Source organism: Oncorhynchus nerka, linkage group LG20 (assembly GCF_034236695.1).
Source record: "Oncorhynchus nerka isolate Pitt River linkage group LG20, Oner_Uvic_2.0, whole genome shotgun sequence".
NCBI classification, from domain to species: domain Eukaryota; kingdom Metazoa; phylum Chordata; class Actinopteri; order Salmoniformes; family Salmonidae; genus Oncorhynchus; species Oncorhynchus nerka.
Window position 1 is genome coordinate 4,040,685 of NC_088415.1, and position 18,315 is coordinate 4,058,999.

At 41.7% G+C, this 18,315-nt stretch overlaps 1 pseudogene; it reads right to left on the minus strand.

Moving 5' to 3' along the window:
* LOC135562785 (FYVE, RhoGEF and PH domain-containing protein 1-like) overlaps positions 1-18,315 on the minus strand; it is an 81,826-nt pseudogene that overhangs the window by 44,258 nt on the left and 19,253 nt on the right.

An 18,315-nucleotide genomic window follows, 5' to 3' on the forward strand; every position in this document is an offset into this window, starting at 1 on the left:
GACTACTGTTCTGGTCCTCTCTTCTATAACATTAGACTACTGTTCTGGTCCTCTCTTCTATAACATTAGACTACTGTTCTGGTCCTCTCTTCTATAACATTAGACTACTGTTCTGGTCCTCTCTTCTATAACATTAGACTACTGTTCTGGTCCTCTCTTCTATAACATTAGACCACTGTTCTGGTCCTCTCTTCTATAACATTAGACTACTGTTCTGGTCCTCTCTTCTATAACATTAGACTACTGTTCTGGTCCTCTCTTCTATAACATTAGACTACTGTTCTGGTCCTCTCTTCTATAACATTAGACTACTGTTCTGGTCCTCTCTTCTATAACATTAGACTACTGTTCTGGTCCTCTCTTCTATAACATTAGACTACTGTTCTGGTCCTCTCTTCTATAACATTAGACTACTGTTCTGGTCCTCTCTTCTATAACATTAGACTACTGTTCTGGTCCTCTCTTCTATAACATTAGACTACTGTTCTGGTCCTCTCTTCTATAACATTAGACTACTGTTCTGGTCCTCTCTTCTATAACATTAGACTACTGTTCTGGTCCTCTCTTCTATAACATTAGACTACTGTTCTGGTCCTCTCTTCTATAACATTAGACTACTGTTCTGGTCCTCTCTTCTATAACATTAGACTACTGTTCTGGTCCTCTCTTCTATAACATTAGACTACTGTTCTGGTCCTCTCTTCTATAACATTAGACTACTGTTCTGGTCCTCTCTTCTATAACAGACTACTGTTCTGGTCCTCTCTTCTATAACATTAGACTACTGTTCTGGTCCTCTCTTCTATAACAGACTACTGTTCTGGTCCTCTCTTCTATAACAGACTACTGTTCTGGTCCTCTCTTCTACATTAGACTACTGTTCTGGTCCTCTCTTCTATAACATTAGACTACTGTTCTGGTTCTCTTCTATAACATTATACTACTGTTCTGGTCCTCTCTTCTATAACAGACTACTGTTCTGGTCCTCTCTTCTATAACAGACTACTGTTCTGGTCCTCTCTTCTATAACACTGTTCTGGTCCTCTCTTCTATAACTACTGTTCTGGTCCTCTCTTCTATAACATTAGACTACTGTTCTGGTCCTCTCTTCTATAACATTAGACTACTGTTCTGGTCCTCTCTTCTATAACATTAGACTACTGTTCTGGTCCTCTCTTCTATAACATTAGACTACTGTTCTGGTCCTCTCTTCTATAACAGACTACTGTTCTGGTCCTCTCTTCTATAACATTAGACTACTGTTCTGGTCCTCTCTTCTATAACAGACTACTGTTCTGGTCCTCTCTTCTATAATATTAGACTACTGTTCTGGTCCTCTCTTCTATAACATTAGACTACTGTTCTGGTCCTCTCTTCTATAACATTAGACTACTGTTCTGGTCCTCTCTTCTATAACAGACTACTGTTCTGGTCCTCTCTTCTATAACTGTTCTGGTCCTCTCTTCTATAACACTGTTCTGGTCCTCTATATACTGTTCTGGTCCTTAGACTACTGTTCTGGTCCTCTCTTCTATAACATTAGACTACTGTTCTGGTCCTCTCTTCTATAACATTAGACTACTGTTCTGGTCCTCTCTTCTATAACATTAGACTACTGTTCTGGTCCTCTCTTCTATAACATTAGACTACTGTTCTGGTCCTCTCTTCTATAACATTAGACTACTGTTCTGGTCCTCTCTTCTATAACATTAGACTACTGTTCTGGTCCTCTCTTCTATAACATTAGACTACTGTTCTGGTCCTCTCTTCTATAACATTAGACTACTGTTCTGGTCCTCTCTTCTATAATTAGACTACTGTTCTGGTCCTCTCTTCTATAACAGACTACTGTTCTGGTCCTCTCTTCTATAACATTAGACTACTGTTCTGGTCCTCTCTTCTATAACATTAGACTACTGTTCTGGTCCTCTCTTCTATAACATTAGACTACTGTTCTGGTCCTCTCTTCTATAACAGACTACTGTTCTGGTCCTCTCTTCTATAACATTAGACTACTGTTCTGGTCCTCTCTTCTATAACATTAGACTACTGTTCTGGTCCTCTCTTCTATAACAGACTACTGTTCTGGTCCTCTCTTCTATAACATTAGACTACTGTTCTGGTCCTCTCTTCTATAACATTAGACTACTGTTCTGGTCCTCTCTTCTATAACATTAGACTACTGTTCTGGTCCTCTCTTCTATAACATTAGACTACTGTTCTGGTCCTCTCTTCTATAACATTAGACATTTCTGGTCCTCTCTTCTATAACATTAGACTACTGTTCTGGTCCTCTCTTCTATAACCATTAGACTACTGTTCTGGTCCTCTCTTCTATAACATTAGACTACTGTTCTGGTCCTCTCTTCTATAACATTAGACTACTGTTCTGGTCCTCTCTTCTATAATACTGTTCTGACTACTGTTCTGGTCCTCTCTTCTATAACATTAGACTACTGTTCTGGTCCTCTCTTCTATAACATTAGACTACTGTTCTGGTCCTCTCTTCTATAACATTAGACTACTGTTCTGGTCCTCTCTTCTATAACATTAGACTACTGTTCTGGTCCTCTCTTCTATAACATTAGACTACTGTTCTGGTCCTCTCTTCTATAACATTAGACTACTGTTCTGGTCCTCTCTTCTATAACATTAGACTACTGTTCTGGTCCTCTCTTCTATAACATTAGACTACTGTTCTGGTCCTCTCTTCTATAACATTAGACTACTGTTCTGGTCCTCTCTTCTATAACATTAGACTACTGTTCTGGTCCTCTCTTCTATAACATTAGACTACTGTTCTGGTCCTCTCTTCTATAACATTAGACTACTGTTCTGGTCCTCTCTTCTATAACATTAGACTACTGTTCTGGTCCTCTCTTCTATAACATTAGACTACTGTTCTGGTCCTCTCTTCTATAACAGTTCTGGTCCTCTCTTCTATAACAGACTACTGTTCTGGTCCTCTCTTCTATAACATTAGACTACTGTTCTGGTCCTCTCTTCTATAACATTAGACTACTGTTCTGGGCCTCTCTTCTATAACATTAGACTACTGTTCTGGTCCTCTCTTCTATAACATTAGACTACTGTTCTGGTCCTCTCTTCTATAACATTAGACTACTGTTCTGGTCCTCTCTTCTATAACATTAGACTACTGTTCTGGTCCTCTACTGTTAACATTAGACTACTGTTCTGGTCCTCTCTTCTATAACATTAGACTACTGTTCTGGTCCTCTCTTCTATAACATTAGACTACTGTTCTGGTCCTCTCTTCTATAACATTAGACTACTGTTCTGGTCCTCTCTTCTATAACATTAGACTACTGTTCTGGTCCTCTCTTCTATAACATTAGACTACTGTTCTGGTCCTCTCTTCTATAACATTAGACTACTGTTCTGGTCCTCTCTTCTATTAGACTACTGTTCTGGTCCTCTCTTCTATGACAAGACTACTGTTCTGGTCCTCTCTTCTATAACATTAGACTACTGTTCTGGTCCTCTCTTCTATAACATTAGACTACTGTTCTGGTCCTCTCTTCTATAACATTAGACTACTGTTCTGGTCCTCTCTTCTATAACATTAGACTACTGTTCTGGTCCTCTCTTCTATAACATTAGACTACTGTTCTGGTCCTCTCTTCTATAACATTAGACTACTGTTCTGGTCCTCTCTTCTATAACATTAGACTACTGTTCTGGTCCTCTCTTCTATAACATTAGACTACTGTTCTGGTCCTCTCTTCTATAACATTAGACTACTGTTCTGGTCCTCTCTTCTATAACATTAGACTACTGTTCTGGTCCTCTCTCTACTGTTCTGGTAACATTAGACTACTGTTCTGGTCCTCTCTTCTATAACATTAGACTACTGTTCTGGTCCTCTCTTCTATAACAGACTACTGTTCTGGTCCTCTCTTCTATACCATTAGACTACTGTTCTGGTCCTCTCTTCTATAACATTATACTACTGTTCTGGTCTTCTCTTCTATAACATTAGACCACTGTTCTGGTCCTCTCTTCTAAACATTAGACTACTGTTCTGGTCCTCTCTTCTATAACATTAGACTACTGTTCTGGTCCTCTCTTCTATAACATTAGACTACTGTTCTGGTCCTCTCTTCTATAACATTAGACTACTGTTCTGGTCCTCTCTTCTATAACATTAGACTACTGTTCTGGTCCTCTCTTCTATAACATTAGACTACTGTTCTGGTCCTCTCTTAGATACCATTAGACTACTGTTCTGGTCCTCTCTTCTATAACATTAGACTACTGTTCTGGTCCTCTCTTATAACATTAGACTACTGTTCTGGTCCTCTCTTCTAGATACCATTAGACTACTGTTCTGGTCCTCTCTTCTATAACATTAGACTACTGTTCTGGTCCTCTCTTCTATAACATTAGACTACTGTTCTGGTCCTCTCTTCTATAACATTAGACTACTGTTCTGGTCCTCTCTTCTATAACATTAGACTACTGTTCTGGTCCTCTCTTCTATAACATTAGACTACTGTTCTGGTCCTCTCTTCTATAACATTAGACTACTGTTCTGGTCCTCTCTTCTATAACATTAGACTACTGTTCTGGTCCTCTCTTCTATAACATTAGACCACTGTTCTGGTCCTCTCTTCTAAACATTAGACTACTGTTCTGGTCCTCTCTTCTATAACATTAGACTACTGTTCTGGTCCTCTCTTCTATAACATTAGACTACTGTTCTGGTCCTCTCTTCTAAACATTAGACTACTGTTCTGGTCCTCTCTTCTATAACATTAGACTACTGTTCTGGTCCTCTCTTCTATAACATTAGACTACTGTTCTGGTCCTCTCTTCTATAACATTAGACTACTGTTCTGGTCCTCTCTTCTATAACATTAGACCACTGTTCTGGTCCTCTCTTCTATAACATTAGACTACTGTTCTGGTCCTCTCTTCTATAATATTAGACTACTGTTCTGGTCCTCTCTTCTATAACATTAGACTACTGTTCTGGTCCTCTCTTCTATAACATTAGACTACTGTTCTGGTCCTCTCTTCTATAACATTAGACTACTGTTCTGGTCCTCTCTTCTATACCATTAGACTACTGTTCTGGTCCTCTCTTCTATGACATTAGACCACTGTTCTGGTCCTCTCTTCTATAACATTAGACTACTGTTCTGGTCCTCTCTTCTATAACATTAGACTACTGTTCTGGTCCTCTCTTCTATAACATTAGACTACTGTTCTGGTCCTCTCTTCTATAACATTAGACTAATGTTCTGGTCCTCTCTTCTATAACATTAGACTACTGTTCTGGTCCTCTCTTCTATAACATTAGACTACTGTTCTGGTCCTCTCTTCTATAACATTAGACTACTGTTCTGGTCCTCTCTTCTATAACATTAGACTACTGTTCTGGTCCTCTCTTCTATAACATTAGACCACTGTTCTGGTCCTCTCTTCTATACCATTAGACTACTGTTCTGGTCCTCTCTTCTATAACAGACTACTGTTCTGGTCCTCTCTTCTATACCATTAGACTACTGTTCTGGTCCTCTCTTCTATAACATTATACTACTGTTCTGGTCTTCTCTTCTATAACATTAGACCACTGTTCTGGTCCTCTCTTCTAAACATTAGACTACTGTTCTGGTCCTCTCTTCTATAACATTAGACTACTGTTCTGGTCCTCTCTTCTATAACATTAGACCACTGTTCTGGTCCTCTCTTCTAAACATTAGACTACTGTTCTGTTCCTCTCTTCTATAACATTAGACTACTGTTCTGGTCCTCTCTTCTATAACATTAGACTACTGTTCTGGTCCTCTCTTAGATACCATTAGACTACTGTTCTGGTCCTCTCTTAGATACCATTAGACTACTGTTCTGGTCCTCTCTTAGATACCATTAGACTACTGTTCTGGTCCTCTCTTCTAAACATTAGACTACTGTTCTGGTCCTCTCTTCTATAACATTAGACTACTGTTCTGGTCCTCTCTTAGATACCATTAGACTACTGTTCTGGTCCTCTCTTAGATACCATTAGACTACTGTTCTGGTCCTCTCTTAGATACCATTAGACTACTGTTCTGGTCCTCTCTTAGATACCATTAGACTACTGTTCTGGTCCTCTCTTCTATAACATTAGACTACTGTTCTGGTCCTCTCTTCTATAACATTAGACTACTGTTCTGGTCCTCTCTTCTATAACATTAGACTACTGTTCTGGTCCTCTCTTCTATAACATTAGACTACTGTTCTGGTCCTCTCTTCTATAACATTAGACTACTGTTCTGGTCCTCTCTTCTATAACATTAGACTACTGTTCTGGTCCTCTCTTCTATAACATTAGACTACTGTTCTGGTCTTCTCTTCTATAACATTAGACCACTGTTCTGGTCCTCTCTTCTAAACATTAGACTACTGTTCTGGTCCTCTCTTCTATAACATTAGACTACTGTTCTGGTCCTCTCTTCTATAACATTAGACCACTGTTCTGGTCCTCTCTTCTAAACATTAGACTACTGTTCTGGTCCTCTCTTCTATAACATTAGACTACTGTTCTGGTCCTCTCTTCTATAACATTAGACTACTGTTCTGGTCCTCTCTTCTATAACATTAGACTACTGTTCTGGTCCTCTCGTCTAAACATTAGACTACTGTTCTGGTCCTCTCTTCTATACCATTAGACTACTGTTCTGGTCCTCTCTTCTATAACATTAGACCACTGTTCTGGTCCTCTCTTCTATAACATTAGACTACTGTTCTGGTCCTCTCTTCTATAATATTAGACTACTGTTCTGGTCCTCTCTTCTATAACATTAGACTACTGTTCTGGTCCTCTCTTCTATAACATTAGACTACTGTTCTGGTCCTCTCTTCTATAACATTAGACTACTGTTCTGGTCCTCTCTTCTATAACAGACTACTGTTCTGGTCCTCTCTTCTATAACAGACTACTGTTCTGGTCCTCTCTTCTATAACATTAGACTACTGTTCTGGTCCTCTCTTCTATAACATTAGACTACTGTTCTGGTCCTCTCTTCTATAACATTAGACTACTGTTCTGGTCTTCTCTTCTATAACATTAGACCACTGTTCTGGTCCTCTCTTCTAAACATTAGACTACTGTTCTGGTCCTCTCTTCTATAACATTAGACTACTGTTCTGGTCCTCTCTTCTATAACATTAGACCACTGTTCTGGTCCTCTCTTCTAAACATTAGACTACTGTTCTGGTCCTCTCTTCTATAACATTAGACTACTGTTCTGGTCCTCTCTTCTATAACATTAGACTACTGTTCTGGTCCTCTCTTCTATAACATTAGACTACTGTTCTGGTCCTCTCTTCTAAACATTAGACTACTGTTCTGGTCCTCTCTTCTATACCATTAGACTACTGTTCTGGTCCTCTCTTCTATAACATTAGACCACTGTTCTGGTCCTCTCTTCTATAACATTAGACTACTGTTCTGGTCCTCTCTTCTATAATATTAGACTACTGTTCTGGTCCTCTCTTCTATAACATTAGACTACTGTTCTGGTCCTCTCTTCTATAACATTAGACTACTGTTCTGGTCCTCTCTTCTATAACATTAGACCACTGTTCTGGTCCTCTCTTCTATAACATTAGACTACTGTTCTGGTCCTCTCTTCTATAACATTAGACTACTGTTCTGGTCCTCTCTTCTATAACATTAGACTACTGTTCTGGTCCTCTCTTCTATAACATTAGACTACTGTTCTGGTCCTCTCTTCTATAACAGACTACTGCTCTGGTCCTCTCTTCTATAACAGACTACTGTTCTGGTCCTCTCTTCTATTTCTTTCCAGCTCTCCAGCTGGTCTCTTATTCAATTAAGCTCCCACATTGTCCTTTTTGCCTCATTGGATCGATGTAAACTGTTTCTGCTCAAGTTTCTTAGAGCATTTGGCGATTGGCGTGTATTTAGAGAGTTACAGTTAAGCCCTAAAGCTTATAGGCTTCAGCATTAACGCTATATAGACATAATGAACGAAAAACCTCATATCATTTACGTATCAATAATTATACATCTATGGATTTTTAACACATTGTTTTCTCTTGACTCAACCCACCTGCCACCCAGACATGTCAGAGGGGATTGTGGGTTATGAGCAGTGGCGACCCGTCATTCATGTTTTGAGCCTTGCCTATGAAGTTAAAAATATAAAAAATCATATATATATATATATATATTTTTTTTTGTTTGTTGCCTGTTTCGCATGTTATTTTGGCATTAATACGTGTCACGTTCAGTTTGCAAACATTGTAAAAAAATAAAATAAAAATCTTAGCTTAGCAAGTTTGCAGTCATCATCATGAATCAAGTTGACAATCTACTGGCAAATCCTTTTCAATCCTTGTCATGTGAAGCGAAATGATGAAGAGATATTATAGGGTAAAAAAGTATCGGTGCTCATCGGCCATTGGACAAAAACATTACACAACAAGTTGGAAATCGCAAATTCAACAATGAGTGGTTTGGAAGGAATCAGTGACTAACTGCAAGCATTGCAAAGCAATCACTAGCCTGTTATTCAGTGGAGTGGGTGTGTGGTTCAAGTCTGGGTTTAAAGGTCTCTTTTCCAAACTTCAAAGGATAAACATTCAACATTGGCCATGCTGTCCATCCAGCATGACATCTGCCGCGTTCAAAACAACTGGGAACTCGGAACTGGGAAATGTCAGACTTCAGTGAGTTCAAGACAACTGGGAACTGAGAAAAACGAGCTCCAGCTGGGAAAATACGCTTTGAAAGGTCATCCAACTCTGAATTCCAAGTTGGGAACTCGGGCCTCTTTCTCAAGCTCCAACTTGAAGATCACTGACGTCGTAGTTTGTACATCTCAATTGTCAGTAAAAAAACACATTTGTTTAAGCAAGTCAGCTATGTTTTTTAAAAGGTAGTAAATGAGGCTGAAATAACTGTTTCGCTGCCAGACAAGGCTCTGCTGAAAACCAGGTGTAGCGGTGGTAAGTTGTTGTTGGGACTCTGCTGTTGGGACAGCTTTATGTCGGCCCTAACAGTTTGTGGGCACCGTTTGTCACAGCTATAGTGTTGTGTAGTGTTGTGTTGTGTTGTGTAGTGTTGTGTTGTGTAATGCCTTTGTGTTGTGTTGTGTAGTGTTGTGTTGTGTTGTGTTGTGTTGTGTTGTGTTGTGTTGTGTAGTGTTGTGTAGTGTTGTGTTGTGTAATGCCTTTGTGTTGTGTTGTGTAATGCCTTTGTGTTGTGTTGTGTAGTGTTGTGTTGTGTAATGCCTTTGTGTTGTGTTGTGTTGTGTTGTGTTGTGTAATGCCTTTGTGTTGTGTTGTGTTGTTTTGTGTTGTGTTGTGTTGTGCCTTTGTGTTGTGTTGTGTTGTGTTGTGTTGTGTTGTGTTGTGCCTTTGTGTTGTGTTGTGTTGTGTTGTGTTGTGTTGTGTTGTGTAATGCCTTTGTGTTGTGTTGTGTTGTTTTGTGTTGTGTTGTGTTGTGCCTTTGTGTTGTGTTGTGTTGTGTTGTGTTGTGTTGTGTTGTGCCTTTGTGTTGTGTTGTGTTGTTTTGTGTTGTGTTGTGTTGTGTTGTGTTGTTGTGTTGTGTTGTGTTGTGTTGTGTTGTGTTGTGTAATGCCTTTGTGTTGTGTTGTTTTGTGTTGTGTTGTGTTTTGTTGTGCCTTTGTGTTGTGTTGTGCCTTTGTGTTGTGTAGTGTTGTGTTGTGTTGTGTTGTGTTGTGTAATGCCTTTGTGTTGTGTAGTGTTGTGTTGTGTTGTGTAATGCCTTTGTGTAGTGTTGTGTTGTGCCTTTGCCGAAATGCATTGATTTTTGTTATTGTTATTGAGTTTGCCCCACCAAGATTTACATGTTAAAATCTTCATTGGTTAAGAATCAACATACAGATCACTAGTGAGGGCGGGTTCTGCAGTGTGAAAGGACTCACCATCTTTCTGATGGCTGTGTTGGAGTGCTCTACAGTGTGAAAGGACTCACCATCTTTCTGATGGCTGTGTTGGAGTGCTCTGCAGTGTGAAAGGACTCACCATCTTTCTGATGGAGGTGTTGGAGTGCTCTGCACTGTGAAAGGACTCACCATCTTTCTGATGGCTGTGTTGGAGTGCTCTGCAGTGTGAAAGGACTCACCATCTTTCTGATGGAGGTGTTGGAGTGCTCTGCAGTGTGAAAGGACTCACCATCTTTCTGATGGCTGTGTTGGAGTGCTCTGCACTGTGAAAGGACTCACCATCTTTCTGATGGCTGTGTTGGAGTGCTCTGCACTGTGAAAGGACTCACCATCTTTCTGATGGCTGTGTTGGAGTGCTCTGCAGTGTGAAAGGACTCACCATCTTTCTGATGGCTGTGTTGGAGTGCTCTGCAGTGTGAAAGGACTCACCATCTTTCTGATGGAGGTGTTGGAGTGCTCTGCAGTGTGAAAGGACTCACCATCTTTCTGATGGCTGTGTTGGAGTGCTCTGCAGTGTGAAAGGACTCACCATCTTTCTGATGGCTGTGTTGGAGTGCTCTGCAGTGTGAAAGGACTCACCATCTTTCTGATGGCTGTGTTGGAGTGCTCTGCACTGTGAAAGGACTCACCATCTTTCTGATGGCTGTGTTGGAGTGCTCTGCAGTGTGAACTGTGAAAGGACTCACCATCTTTCTGATGGCTGTGTTGGAGTGCTCTGCAGTGTGAAAGGACTCACCATCTTTCTGATGGAGGTGTTGGAGTGCTCTGCAGTGTGAAAGGACTCACCATCTTTCTGATGGCTGTGTTGGAGTGCTCTGCAGTGTGAAAGGACTCACCATCTTTCTGATGGAGGTGTTGGAGTGCTCTGCAGTATGAACTGTGAAAGGACTCACCATCTTTCTGATGGCTGTGTTGGAGTGCTCTGCAGTGTGAAAGGACTCACCATCTTTCTGATGGAGGTGTTGGAGTGCTCTGCAGTGTGAAAGGACTCACCATCTTTCTGATGGCTGTGTTGGAGTGCTCTGCAGTGTGAAAGGACTCACCATCTTTCTGATGGAGTGTGTTGGAGTGCTCTGCAGTGTGAACTGTGAAAGGACTCACCATCTTTCTGATGGCTGTGTTGGAGTGCTCTGCAGTGTGAAAGGACTCACCATCTTTCTGATGGAGTGTGTTGGAGTGCTCTGCAGTGTGAACTGTGAAAGGACTCACCATCTTTCTGATGGCTGTGTTGGAGTGCTCTGCCGCTGTGGCGATCAACTCCAGAGATTCTGAAAAGACACAAGAGACTTTGTTACGACAACAAAAAATATTCCTTAATTTCCCTTGAATGAATTGGAAGTAATAATATATATATATATATATTTATTTTTGTATAATAATATGTTTTATTTGTATAGCTCTTTTCATATCATAGAGCACTCAAACTCAACTCTGGACCTCGAAGCCACTTCCACTTCATTTTTTTTATTAGACCAGTGACACCAGGCGTGTGGAATTAATTATCAGGTAAAACAGAAAACCAACAAGCTCCGGACCTCATAGGGTAAGAGTTGAATACTCCTGTCATTTGCGAGTCTCAGACAGGTTCACAATTTAACGAAAACATAGAGTTAGTAAGAGAGCCAAATAGTGTCCACCTGCCAAAAAGTATCCCCCCTTGCATTATAATGGGATTCAATTAACTCTATCTTTCGTTGCTCGGAATGTTGCTGAAACTTGCAAAATTCTGACCGGATTACGTAATGAACCAAAGCGCCCGTTGCTATGTTGGTTGCTTGGGCTCTATTGTTTGCCCTGTAGCGGTCGCGGAGGACGGAGGATGCGGGCAGTTCTAGTTCACCTCATAAAAGCTTGATTGGTTAATGCGCAAATTTATTACCTCAGAATCGCTCTCCAAGGACAGTGTTTTTGACGGTGACTACCTACTGACTACCTGCTGACTACCTGCTGACTACCTACTGACTACCTGCTGACTACCTACTGACTACCTGCTGACTACCTGCTGACTACCTGCTTATGCGCAAATTTATTACCCCAGAATCGCTCTCCAAGGACAGTGTTTTTGACGGTGACTACCTACTGACTACCTGCTGACTACCTGCTGACTACCTACTGACTACCTGCTGACTACCTACTGACTACCTACTGACTACCTACTGACTACCTGCTGACTACCTACTGACTACCTACTGACTACCTGCTGACTACCCATGACTGCGTGGCCACGCACGCCTCCAACTCAATCATCAAGTTTGCGGACGACACAACAGTGGTAGGCTGACTACCTGCTGACTACCTACTGACTACCTGCTGACTACCTGCTGACTACCTGCTGACTACCTGCTGACTACCTGCTTATGTGCAAATGTATTACCCCAGAATCGCTCTCCAAGGACAGTGTTTTTGATGCTGACTACCTACTGACTACCTGCTGACTACCTGCTGACTACCTACTGACTACCTGCTGACTACCTACTGACTACCTACTGAATACCTGCTGACTACCTACTGACTACCTACTGACTACCTGCTGACTACCTACTGAATACCTGCTGACTACCTACTGACTACCTACTGACTACCTACTGACTACCTACTGAATACCTGCTGACTACCTACTGACTACCTGCTGACTACCTGCTGACTACCTGCTTATGCGCAAATTTATTACCCCAGAATCGCTCTCCAAGGACAGTGTTTTTGACGGTGACTACCTACTGACTACCTGCTGACTACCTGCTGACTACCTACTGACTACCTGCTGACTACCTACTGACTACCTACTGAATACCTGCTGACTACCTACTGACTACCTGCTGACTACCTACTGAATACCTGCTGACTACCTACTGACTACCTGCTGACTACCTACTGACTACCTACTGACTACCTACTGAATACCTGCTGACTACCTACTGACTACCTGCTGACTACCTGCTGACTACCTGCTTATGCGCAAATTTATTACCCCAGAATCGCTCTCCAAGGACAGTGTTTTTGATGCTGACTACCTACTGACTACCTGCTACCTGCTACCTGCTGACTACCTACTGGGGCGGCAGCGTAGCCTAGTGGTTAGAGCGTTGGACTAGTAATCGGAAGGTTGCGAGTTCAAACCCCCGAGCTGACAAGGTACAAATCTGTCGTTCTGCCCCTGAACAGGCAGTTAACCCACTGTTCCCAGGCCGTCATTGAAAATAAGAATACGTTCTTAACTGACTTGCCTGGTTAAATAAAGGTAAAATAAAAAAAATAAAAAACTGACTGAAAAGGCTGAAAAGAGAGCACTCTTTCTTTAACCTATATTTGTCTTTATATAAGACAATGCTGTTAAATAGGAAGAAGTAATTTAATCTGTTTTTAGATTTTACAAAAATGAATTTGTTGCGGAAAACTTCCTGCAGGTTTGTGACAAATTCTCTGTAAACCAAATAGTGTACCACAAAATATTTGCCAGAAGTTTTCAAATGTTGTTACTAGTGTTGAATCTGCTGCCAACCTTTGGCAACAATAATTTGTATTGCCACTAGTGGCAAACTGTTCACCAGAGGGTTTTTTTTTTATCTCAAGATTTGATTCTGTGGAAAACCTGTGGAAACAAGTTCCAAGACCAGTAACCAATCAGGGGGTTTAGAAACTTTACAAAATGGAAACCATGCTATTTCCTCATGCCACCAGTGTGTGAAGTCCATCAGAATAATTGCAGGTATTCTAGTGCGACTGAGTGACTGACGAGTTTGAAACTGCATATTTTATTTAGACAGATTAAGGGTGTTTTGGCTGATGAAAAAAGTAAGTAACAAATGTTATGAATTTTGAATTTGATGGTCATTCAGGGTAAAAATAGGTTGTCCTATCATAATTAGGTAGCTGGCTAACGTTAGCTCGGCCCTCCAAGCTCGTCATCAAGCTCGAGACCCTGGGTCTTGACCCCGCCCTGTGCAACTGGGTACTGGACTTCCTGACGGGCCGCCCCAAGGTGGTGAGGGTAGGCAAAAACATCTCCACCCCGCTGATCCTCAACACTGGGGCCCCACAAGGGTGCGTTCTGAGCCCTCTCCTGTACTCCCTGTTCACCCATGACTGCGTGGCCACGCACGCCTCCAACTCAATCATCAAGTTTGCGGACGACACAACAGTGGTAGGCTTGATTACCAACAACGACGAGACGGCCTACAGGGAGGAGGAGAGGGCCCTCGGAGTGTGGTGTCAGGAAAATAACCTCACACTCAACGTCAACAAAACTAAGGAGATGATTGTGGACTTCAGGAAACAGCAGAGGGAACACCCCCCTATCCACATCGATGGAACAGTAGTGGAGAGGGTAGTAAGTTTTAAGTTCCTCGGCGTACACATCACAGACAAACTGAATTGGTCCACCCACACAGACAGCATCGTGAAGAAGGCGCAGCAGCGCCTCTTCAACCTCAGGAGGCTGAAGAAATTTGGCTTGTCACCAAAAGCACTCACAAACTTCTACAGATGCACAATCGAGAGCATCCTGTCGGGCTGTATCACCGCCTGGTACGGCAACTGCTCCGCCCACAACCGTAAGGCTCTCCAGAGGGTAGTGAGGTCTGCACAATGCATCACCGGGGGCAAACTACCTGCCCTCCAGGACACCTACACCACCCGATGTCACAGGAAGGCCATAAAGATCATCAAGGACAACAACCACCCAAGCCACTGCCTGTTCACCCCGCTATCATCCAGAAGGCGAGGTCAGTACAGGTGCATCAAAGCTGGGACCGAGAGACTGAAAAACAGCTTCTATCTCAAGGCCATCAGATTGTTAAACAGCCACCACTAACATTGAGTGGCTGCTGCCAACACACTGACTCAACTCCAGCCACTTTAATAATGGGAAATGATGTAAAATATATCACTAGCCACTTTAAAAAATGCTACCTAATATAATGTTTACATACCCTACGTTATTCATCTCATATGTATACATATATACTGTACTCTATATCATCTACTGCATCTTTATGTAATACATGTATCACTAGCCACTTTAACTATGCCACTTTGTTTACATACTCATCTCATATGTATATACTGCACTCAATACCATCTACTGTATCTTGCCTATGCCGCTCTGTACCATCACTCATTCATATATCTTTATGTACATATTCTTTATCCCCTTACACTTGTGTCTATAAGGTAGTAGTTTTGGAATTGTTAGCTAGATTACTTGTTGGTTATTACTGCGATGTCGGAACTAGAAGCACAAGCATTTCGCTACACTCGCACTAACATCTGCTAACATGTGTATGTGACAAATACAATTTGATTTGATTTGATTTCCTGTTCTCCAGGACCTAGGGATGCTGTCCAACACCCAGACCTGGATCCACCTGATGTCCTCCATTACCTGTTCTCCAGGACCTAGGGATGCTGCCCAACACCCAGAACCACCTGATGTCCTCCATTACCTGTTCTCCAGGACCTAGGGATGCTGCCCAACACCCAGAACCACCTGATGTCCTCCATTACCTGTTCTCCAGGACCTAGGGATGCTGCCCAACACCCAGAACCACCTGATGTCCTCCATTTCCTGTTCTCCAGGACCTAGGGATGCTGCCCAACACCCAGAACCACCTGATGTCCTCCATTACCTGTTCTCCAGGACCTAGGGATGCTGCCCAACACCCAGAACCACCTGATGTTCTCCATTTCCTGTTCTCCAGGACCTAGGGATGCTGCCCAACACCCAGAACCACCTGATGTTCTCCATTTCCTGTTCTCCAGGACCTAGGGATGCTGCCCAACACCCAGACCTGGATCCACCTGATGTCCTCCATTTCCAACCACCCTCCAACTTTTCATTACATCATCTACTGTAATTGTCATGTTGTCATTATCTGATAAGAAAGTGTTCTTGTTCTGTCATACTGGGCACATAATATGTGAGATACACAGATGAACTAAAAACACGAGCACTGCCAACACTCAGAACAAAGAGAGCAGCAGTGCCTGGACTTCACCGTCTCCCTCTTCAAGTCCCCCTTCGGAGACTAGCTGCCTGTTGAGAACAAGTGAGAGGCAGAACCTCCCACCCACACAGCAACCACCTCTCCTCTCTATTCTACACACCAGAATTATTATAATAATAATAATATATAATAATTAATATTTCAGTCTGTGATTGCCATGTGAGTGTACAAAATTTTTTGTGAAAATAAATTAATGACGCACCTGTACCACAAAAATCTTCAATATTGCCAGTTTGGTATTCACAGCTGTTTCACAAGGAGCTCATTATTGTTAATTGTAACGTATCCCTTGATGGCATTTGTTAGTTCAACATTGTTCATTATTGTATCCTAGGACCTAGAATAGGTAGATATCTATTCAACCACAAGTGGGTGCTAACGAGCTACGGGAGATACAACAAACAGGAATCATAATAGAAGAAGACTGAAATGATATTTTTTCACTGTAGATCAGGGAAGGTTCAAATAACATGACAGCCAGACCTAGAATAGGTACATATATATATTCAACCACAAGGGGGTGCTAACGAGCTACGGGAGATAGAAAAAATATATATATAAAAAAATCATAACATTATATCATTGTAGACAAGACAAGAGGAGGGATGTTTTTTTATTGTTTTATTTAACCTTTATTTAACTAGGCGGCTGCACAAAATAAAAAAACATGATAGCCTGACTAGTAAATCAAATGGATTTGCAGATGAAAATTAGCTGACTTTCTGATCTGTAAGTACCTTTAACGTGTCAAGCAGATGACGCGCCTTCTTTTTGCTATTTCCAAAACGTAGCAACGTTCAACACATGGATTTCATGTTGTTGAAATGTTAAAGGTGCAATATCCAGAAATTGCTCTGTCATTTCCTGGTTGCTAAAATGTCTAATCATTTTTAGTTTATGTGACAAAAACAAGCAATTCATAGTGTAGAGAATTATTGTACAGTCTAAACGGCTGTAAAAATATATTTTCAATAACCGTAAATGTTGTATTATATTTTGTTTGAAACAAAACCAAAAGTAAAAGACGCAAAACAAAAACTTAAAGAACGGGAAGCATAGAAATAGCCCACCTAGAACAGATCCTCCCCTTCTTAGACTTGCTTTCAGCGAGAATGACAGATCTATAACTCACATTTCTATGTGAATTCAGTCGGGTCGCCCAAAAAGTTACATATTGCAAGGTACCCAAAAGTACTGTAGTTTGAAGTAATGTTTTAATCTTCTTCGCTAATCAAATCTCAATAAAACAGAGAAATTGTAGTGGAAAGCTTGGTTTACAAGGGGTTGAAAGTAAAGTAATTTTAGCTGTAATGATCTCCAAAATTCGACCCATTAGGTCATCACACCGTTGATATAGTGTTGTGATGCAGGGGGACATATTGATGGGCTTTCTCTATTTTTAAAGGGCGTTCCATTTCTTCTTCTACTACTTCTATGAGTAGGTAAACAAACTGAAATGGTGCATACTGCCCCCTGGAGGGTGATATCTGAACAGGTTTAAAGACAAGGTTGGTGATTTACCGCCCCCTGGAGGGTGTAATCTGAACAGGTATAAAGACAAGGTTGATCTTTTACTGCCCCCCTGGAGTTATGGAATGTTTGAAGAGTAGTTTAACACATTGGCTGACCCTTTCTGACCCTTTCTGACCCTTTCTGCTGACCTGGATTAAATTTTGTGATTCCTCATTAACTCCCACCCAGTTGACTACTAGTCAAAGCCCTCAATGGAGTTGCATCCAGAGCTGGCTTTCTAACAGTTTGCAGCAGCACAAACTGCACACTGAAATGAGACAATGTGAAGAGCGTGTGTGTGTGTGTGTGTGTGTGTGTGTGTGTGTGTGTGTGTGTGTGTGTGTGTGTGTGTGTGTGTGTGTGTGTGTGTGTGTGTGTGTGTGTGTGTGTGTGTGTGTGTGTGTGTGTGTGTGTAGTGGTGTGAAGGGTGTGTGTGTGTGTGTGTGTGTGTGTGTGTGTGTGTGTGTGTGTGTGTGTGTGTGTGTGTGTGTGTGTGTGTGTGTGTGTGGTGTGTGTGTGGTGTGTGTGTGTGTGTGTGTGTGTGTGTGTGTGTGTGTGTGTGTGTGTGTGTGTGTAGGGTGTGTGTGTGTATAGCAGTGCATGACGCAGGACCGGGATGGGTTCAAACACTCACTCTGTGCATCCTTAAAGTCATCATGGTCGCCAGGGAGACGGTGCAGGTAGTCTTTCAGCAGCAGCTCGTAGCGAGGGATCCTCTGAACCGGCTCCAACATGTGGTGCTGTAGGGTCAGGTTACCACAGCGCTCCTCTCTCTGAGGACACACACACAGAGAGAGACACACACACACACACACAGAGACACACACACCACACAGGAAGCTGTTGAGCGTGAAAAACCC